The 7,623-nt window shown below is 51.0% G+C and overlaps 1 long non-coding RNA gene across 4 annotated transcripts; it reads right to left on the reverse strand.

Annotated features, from left to right (window-relative positions):
• Positions 1 to 1,083: 1,083 nt before the first annotated feature.
• On the reverse strand, positions 1,084 to 7,533 carry LOC106147442. Of its 4 annotated transcripts, none has more exons than XR_001232344.1 (5): positions 7,193 to 7,533; positions 6,873 to 7,053; positions 5,942 to 6,002; positions 4,124 to 5,193; positions 1,084 to 3,360 (listed from the first exon to the last, which is right to left on the reverse strand). It is a non-coding gene; the product is annotated as an uncharacterized LOC106147442 (long non-coding RNA). The 4 variants fall into 4 exon arrangements; XR_001232345.1 differs by having other exon boundaries at positions 5,069 to 5,193; positions 7,193 to 7,531; XR_001232348.1 differs by lacking the exon at positions 1,084 to 3,360 and having other exon boundaries at positions 3,369 to 4,233; positions 5,069 to 5,193.
• Positions 7,534 to 7,623: the final 90 nt, after the last annotated feature.

The raw sequence follows: 7,623 nt of genomic DNA on the forward strand, positions 1-7,623 counted from the left end.
ATCCTCCGGGAGCCAGCAGGCAGGAAGCTAGCCAGCCAGAAGGCTGGCGCTCCCCACCCGCAGCTCCCTGTGTGCCGGAAGCCCTCCTTCTGGGAAACCCCGAGGCCGGGAGTGAGTCCTCGGTCCAAAGACAGGCGCTCCCCGCCCGAGGCTCCCCGTGCGCTAGGGGCCCACCCTCAGGGAGCCAGCAGGCAGGAAGCTAGCCAGCCAGAAGGCTGGCGCTCCCCACCCACAGCTCCCTGTGTCACTGAGCTTTTATGATTGAGTTAAATCACACAGTTCAATGGCTTTTAGGACACCCAGTGCAGGTAGCCACCGCCCCTTTAATTCCAGAACATTCCCATCACTCTCTGGTGAGAGATGCACGTCCAGTACGCAGCATCATTGACGCTCTAAGATGCCCCTCCTCCATGGGATAGTCTAAATGTGGCTCTCGAGACCTCACGGCAGCTCCTGTCCTGATTTGTCTGGACCACACGCATCGGTTAGCTTTCCCTTGGGGGGCTGCTCTTAGCAGAAGCCTTTCCTGATATCTCACCCACATTTGCTCAACTAGCACCAGACATTGCAGCTTTGCATAATACAGGTTACCCTTGGCGTCAGTAGGGAACGGCTTCCCGGATGCCCTACCGATAACCAAAATCCAAAGAGGCTCTAGTCCCATACAGAAATGGTCTAGCCTTTGCACATAACTTACATACATCTCCTGCACTTTAACTCATCTGTAGATTATTTCTACCTAACCCAGTGTAGGCACTACGGAGACAGCTGTTGTACTCTACTGTTTAGGGAATAAGGACAAGGAAAAAGGCCTGTATGTGTTAAGCACAAAAGCAACTATTTTCCCCCTGAATATTTTTGGTCAGTGTTTGGTTGAATCTGCAGATGTGCGACCTGAAGATACAGAGGGATGACTACAGTGGATCCCCAAAGTCCTAGAGCTCCTGCAATTGTAAAAAAACCACGAATTTCAGATATGGTCAGAAAAATGTCTATAAATGCCTATTTTTACAGTTTAAACCCTAACTATGCAATGTCTCCCACAGTTCTGTAATTTAATAAAATGCTGTATACATCACTGTAATAATTTAAATTTAATTTAATAAAAATGCTGTACAATAGTTCAACCTTCTCCCAGAGTGTCTTAAACTTCTGGCACGGAGGCTCATTGCCAGAGGCCTCACAAGGTGCAGGGCCTTTGGCAGCATCTTGGGGCTCGCAGGGCTTTAGGAAGAACAAAACTGAGGACCGAGATAGCTACACGCAATCAGCAACCTGTTGTGATGCGGCAGTGCTGGTGCTGGTTACAGAGCAGGAGCCAATCAGCAGCCAGGAGAACTGAGTAACGCTCTCGGATTGGCTACTTGCAAACCTGCCAAAATGAAAAATTGCGGAGGATACAGTATTTGCTGTTCCTGCAAAACTGCGGGGGTTTCTGAAAACAATAGTTAGGTTCTAAGGAAAAATCCTGGAAGGTCGGATACCGCGGATTCCGAAGCTTGACTTCGCGGGGATGTATTGTCAATCCCACGCTAAGCCTGTAGGTTTGAGCGCTGTCTCTTCTGCTACATTGGGACTGGGCAGTCACCGCTGACGGTCGTGTCCTTGTGCCTGGCATGTGACAGGTGCTCGGAGATTTGCGGACATCAGTCCTGGGGATCCAGGTTCCCAGAGATCCTGTGACTGCACTGTGCCTTCATCTGTATTCCCACGGAGAGTCGTTGGGCAAAGCACAAGCCGGACTTACCTCCTGGAGAAGTCAGCTTCCCGCCTCTGGCCAGCACCGCTCAGCTCAGATGTAACTTGCTTTTTGGGAAGGTCCCCCTCCTCGGGGTGGAAATGTGGACTGGTTTTCTTTGTTCAGTAATTGCTAGCAATTCTACTCGTTGAACTCTCTTCGTGGCTGGGTGTCAGGTGATGCTTAACGGCATCCCAGCAGATTTCATAGCCTTCAGGTTACTCTTGGTTACGATGAAAGTTGGTTGGGAATATAAGCCTTCGTCATGTTCAGAGCACACATGCAGCATATGTTGTGCACCCCGCACACCTCCCCATCTTCTGGCATGGGGCCCGCCTGAGGTCTTGCTTTAGCCTGTTCCCAGGAGGACAGCTGCAAGGAAAAGGGATTCTTCCCACGTGACAGCTTACAAGCAATTATGGGAGGGTCTTGGCTTTGTTCCAGGTATCAGGCTCTGAGCAATGCTGGTGGTCTCCACTCACATGAAGATCTCTGTGGATGCTTATGTGTTGGGACCCTGTCATTCCTATGACAGTTCATCTTGACGGTCAGTCTCACTGGCTTGAGAGACACCTAGGAAATCAGTAAAGCACACTTCTGGGTTTGCTGGGCTGTATTTGTGAGGTTTCCAGAGGCAATTCATGTGTGGGGCAGTGAGGAGAGAAGACCCATCTATAGGGAGGGGCCCTAGAGGGAACTAAAGTACAAGGTGGAGGAAGCCACCAGCAAGGGCTCTCTTGCTGTCTCTCTGACTCTTCAGGGGTGAATAGCTTTCCTCGATCACATCCTTTCACCATGATGCTCTGCCCTGCCTTAGTCCGAAAACCGACTGAGCCAGCGAGCCATGGGCTGGAACCTCTAAAACCATGAGCCAAAACAACCCTTTTCTCCTTGAAGTTGCTCTTCTCAGGGATTTTGTCATAGTCATGGGAAGCTTACACACTTCCCAAGAATGGTCATTTTCTCTTCCCATCCCTTTCCCAAGTGAGCCTTCCTATTGTTTGGCTGAAGAGCCATCCACGGTCTCTGCTCCTCCGCTAATAACTGCTAGGGTGGTTTCCATCCTCTTGGAGGACCAGGCTGGGGCGGACGTTTTCCGGGCACACCCCACCTCTTCAGGCCTCCGCAGGTATCCCACCTTGAGAGATCTGCGCCAGGAGCATGTTTCTGTTTAAGTGCAGCCCAGTCCCCCCGCCAGCGATCCTCTCTCTCCACGCACGGCTCTGTCGGCGGCACCAGGGTGGGGCCACAGTCTGTGCAGTTCATGAGCGGTGCCTCTGCAGCAAGAGGCTGCCCCTTCGTGAAGATCCTAGTCTGTATTTTTCACTTTCTTTGGCTGCAGGGCGGGGAGCCATTCCTCTCTCCTACCAGGGACAGAGACAGCTTTTCTCTAGGGATTCCCCCAGTGCTGACTTCTCCTCAGGCCTCTTCCTCTCCTGGCATCACTCAGGGAGCCCAGCGCTAACTTGGGAATATGCTGCTGTCAGTGACTTGGGGGCCCTGAGCCACATGTACTAGAGTGATCGGGACAATCACGTAGCAGATCTGTTCCTCCTCTCCAGCTGCCGTGAGCACTGCGGAGGGTCTTGTTTATCCTTGTAGTCCCCGGTCTTGACTCCCACCTGGAATAACAGACAAAGGACCAGTTTGTGGAATTAAATTCCTTGGGGGAGAAGAGAACAAAGTGGCCTGGCTTTGTCTCTGTGTGTACACGCTCCCAGGAAGACGTGTCCTCTTCTGAGACAGCCTCTTTTTTTCCCCTGTGCAAGGAGGCTGGGATTGATGGACACTTCTTTGAGCACGCAGTGGAACAGTCCACAGGCCTGGCCTTCCTCTGGTGCCTGAGTGTGAGGGCGTTTCCATGGCAATGGCAGGCTCCCCTCGCCCCTCCAGGTTGCAGCCCTGCTGCAGAGGCGAGGGCTGCCCAGGGCCGGCTTGCTTCTCTGGGCTCAGGCTGCAGCAGCTGCCTGGTTGCCTGTGCACTTCCCCGGCACCCTGTCAGGACAGCTCATCAGGAGCACTGTGGGGACACTGACCCGGAGACAGAGACAGGACAGGGCCGTGCTAAAGAAGCGCCTCCAGCCTCCCGGGAAGGCTAAGGGGAGTACACCGTGGAAAACTGGGCACGCACCTCGAGCGACACAACAGCGCCTATTTCAGTCCTGCCGTGTACTTAGAGCAGAGGGACCAAGGTGGTTGATGGGAGAGTTGGGGAAGGAGAGACGGGGGGGTTGGGGGGGGAGACATATTTTGAAAAAGAGTCAGAACAGAAAACACCACAAATCCAGAGCTGCTGACCCTCGCGGGAGAGATGTATTTCTCAAGTGTAAGATCATCCTGACAGGGACATTCTATTAGTGCATTTGTGTTTCCGTCACAGAATACCTTGCATTCGGTGGCCGAAACACAGCTGAGATGTATTTCCTCACAATTCTAGAGGCCTGGACTTGAGGGGTTGGAAGGGTCAGCTCCCTGCTGAAGCCTCTTGCCTTGGACTGCGGATAAAGCAAGGGTTAGAATTGCAGGGAGCAAGGACTAGGATGCTCAAGGAAGAGAGTGACGCTGGGGTTGCAGTAGACCATCAGTGGCTGTCTGCTCTGGTGAGATTCTCAGCCAGAGCTGGAGGGCAGAGGGTGGGAGTGTCTGGAAGCAGCAGGGGGTGCTCAGGAGGACACTGTCCCACCCTTTGGTTGGGGTGGGAGGTGGAGCGGGGATCCCTTCCACTGCTGCTCATGGTGGGGTAGTGGTTGGGGAGAGATGGCAACCAGGCAAGCCAGGGCTCCCTCTAGCTGTGAATTATGACTCAAGCTGCTGTTAGCACTGACACATTTATATATTTTAATTAAACATATATGAGGATAGCACTTCTGAGTTCTCAGCTGCTTAGTCTACGTGAATCAGGATGAAGATTCATCAGAAGTTCTTTTCCCTAGAAGTGGAACAATAGGGACAAATAGTTTAATGCTCCTTTGGGAAATGCAGGAGGTCCCTAGGACTGAGGCAGAGCCCCTCTTTATGGCTTGGAGGATTCCACCTCCAGGTTAATCCTGATGTCCTGGGGCCAGTAGCCAGAGCACGGGAAAGAAAGATTTGGCTTAGAAGACATGCATTTGCCAGGAGGAGATGAGGAGCAAAGCGGGAGTGTGGAGCGGTGGTGGTGAGGTCTGCAGGAACAATACCCCTGACGTGTGACTCTGTTTGCCCTTTAGAAGATCTATCTTATAGCAGCGAGTCCTCCGGGGTGTCCGGAGATCCCAGGGTCCCTAATGGATTTGACAGGAGGTCAAACCCATTTTATAGTAATACTAACATGTTATTTTCCTACTTAACTGTTCTCTCACAAGCATGCAGTGCTATTTTTCGGAAGCTCCTGGAAGTGTGATGTCACAGAAGATTGAATGCAGAAGCAGCTGTGAACGTCCAGCTGTCTTCTTATAAGCCAACATTAAAGAGATCTGCAAAAAAATGTAAAGTGGTATTAGCCTTCGAGCTACATGTTATTTTGTTTCAGACAATAGTTATTTTTCATAAAATACGTTAATTGCATTAACATTAATAAGCTTAGGCCGCCAATGTTTAACTCAATGAGCAAATATTTAAAAACTTCAGTTTTAAACAAAACAAAAGCTTTAAAACAAAAGTTTTTTCTATCTTCAATAATTTTTAAGAGGGGCACAGAAGCCTGAGACCAGTGTGAGAACTGTTGGTCTAGTGGAAGAGAAGCCAAAGCTCTGGGTGTAGTGTGATTGGTTCAAGTCCTGGCTCTGGGGTAGTAGACAAGTTACTTGTCCTCTCTGAGACTTAATTTCCTTATCTGTAAGCTAGGCTACCCCATCTTACTGTGAGCAACAAGGAAATAATGTATTAATAGTGTTGGGTTCAAAGCAATCATCTTATGAATGTTAATTTTTTTTTTTTTTTTTTGAGACAGGGTCTAACTATGCAGTTCAGGCTGGCCTTGAACTTGCTTATGTAGCCCAGGCTAGCCTCGAACTCACAGCAATCCTCCTACCTCAGCCTCCTGAGTGCTGGGATTATAGGCGTGTTTCACCATGCCCGGCAATAAACGTAGATTTCATCAAGTAATTGATCGGCAGTGTCCTGTTGCATGCTGCGGCGGGCATCCAGTGGCAGAAGCCACAGCTCCTACTCTGAAGGGGTTGCCACTAAGCAGGATGGAGATTCCCAGATTCGTAGTCTTACCTTTGGGCTCAATTCCAAGCTCCACCCTTGATTAACGATCTGACCGTGAGCCAGTCACTTCCTATTGGGAAAAGTCGGATAAAAACATGTACCTATGGTAATCCAGTAACTAGACAGAAAATCCCCACAGGCTTCTTTGGAGCAACTCTATCTCTTGCCTCCGTTTAACTCCTGACTTGTCTCTCCCGTTGCAAACTATGTGAAATCCTCTGCTATTCATTTCCAGAATCTACCTTTTTTCCTGCGATAACAGAACTGTGCCACTAGAGGGCGTCCCGTGCCTTTTTAGTGACTCATTCGCTGTTCGCGCTTCTCTGGAAATGGTCTCCCAGCTGAGATAAATGTAAATTGAGGGTTGCTGTCTCCACGCTTTGCGAGTGTTGCCAAAAAATCCTAATGCAAGACACAATGACTGAGACCTCCTTAAATAAGGCGGGGTGGAGGGGTCGGTGGAAGGGAGGTGCAATATTGCTGCTGCCTCAACCACTTGATGCATGGAACCAATCTCTCTCTCTTTTTTTTTTTTTTTGAGACAGGGTCTCACTATGCTGTCCAGGCTGGCCTCGAACTCGCAACGATCCTCCTGCCTCAGCCTCCCGAGTGCTGTGATCACAGGTGTGCGCCACCACTCCCGGCTGAGCATTTCTTTCTTGCCACGCCGCGCTAAGTGAGTTTGTCCCCCTGAACCCACGGCATCTCAGAGCCACACTGTGGAGCGTGGACACGCGTGGGCACTCACTGTACCAGCTGGAAAATGGGCTCTCTTTCGTAAGGCCCGTGACGTCCAACAAGGAGCCCGGGGGGTCCCGGAGGCCTGTCCTCACTGGCTGCCGGCGCTCAGGGCCAGGTCTTTCTGCTAGGACATTGCTGTCGGCTTTCTGCACGCAGAACCCCTCTCTGTAACAAGTGCTCTATGTTAAGCAAAACTTACAGGAACCCATGGATTTGCATCCGGCCTGATCCGGAGGTGGATCCCAGCGACCGACGCCCTGGGGCCGCTAACTAAGCTGTAGCCAATTAAACTTTTCTGCGTCTCACTTCCTTTTTTCCTGTAAGCGCTGTCCGATCATCATGCTGACCGGAGTTCTTGGAATCCGCTCTGCTTCTGGAAACTGCGGAGGTTTGAGAATCACTTTTTGTTTTGCTTTGTTGAGCAATTGAACTCTGCTTGGCACACTTGGCTGAAGGAATTTTCCCTTTTCACATTTCCAACATCCCCTTTCCTATGCGGAAGCGAAACTCAGGGATTACCTGCGAATGCTCGCACGCCTGCGGACGGAGATAAAACAAGGCCGGGAGGGAAGACACCTTCCAATAAGCGAGCCTCAGGCTTTCCGGTGCATCCCCCAAGGTGAGAGGGCGCCGGCGTTAATTCCCAAAGCGTCCATCAGGGGGCGGCATAGCCCTCCGCAGCTGCACACTGCTCGCCCGGGGCCTCTGGCCGCGAGACGCTGTCTCCCCTTCTGCCGCCTTAGATAACTTCTGAGGTCCCTGGAGCCGAGAGGGGGCAAAGAGAGGAAGTCGCTGGTCACACGTACCCATTATGAGTGGAGTCATGTGCTTTAACGTTTTAGTTTTGTTTTTAAATCATGTGGTAAAACATGATTATGAAGCAACATCTTGGTTTTCTTGAAATTGTTCGGTTACTGGTATGCTCGCCAGGGATGAGTACTCATTTGCCA

The sequence above is a fragment of the Chinchilla lanigera genome, unplaced genomic scaffold (genome assembly GCF_000276665.1).
Source record: "Chinchilla lanigera isolate Chin_1 unplaced genomic scaffold, ChiLan1.0 scaffold00007, whole genome shotgun sequence".
Taxonomy (NCBI): Eukaryota; Metazoa; Chordata; class Mammalia; order Rodentia; family Chinchillidae; genus Chinchilla; species Chinchilla lanigera.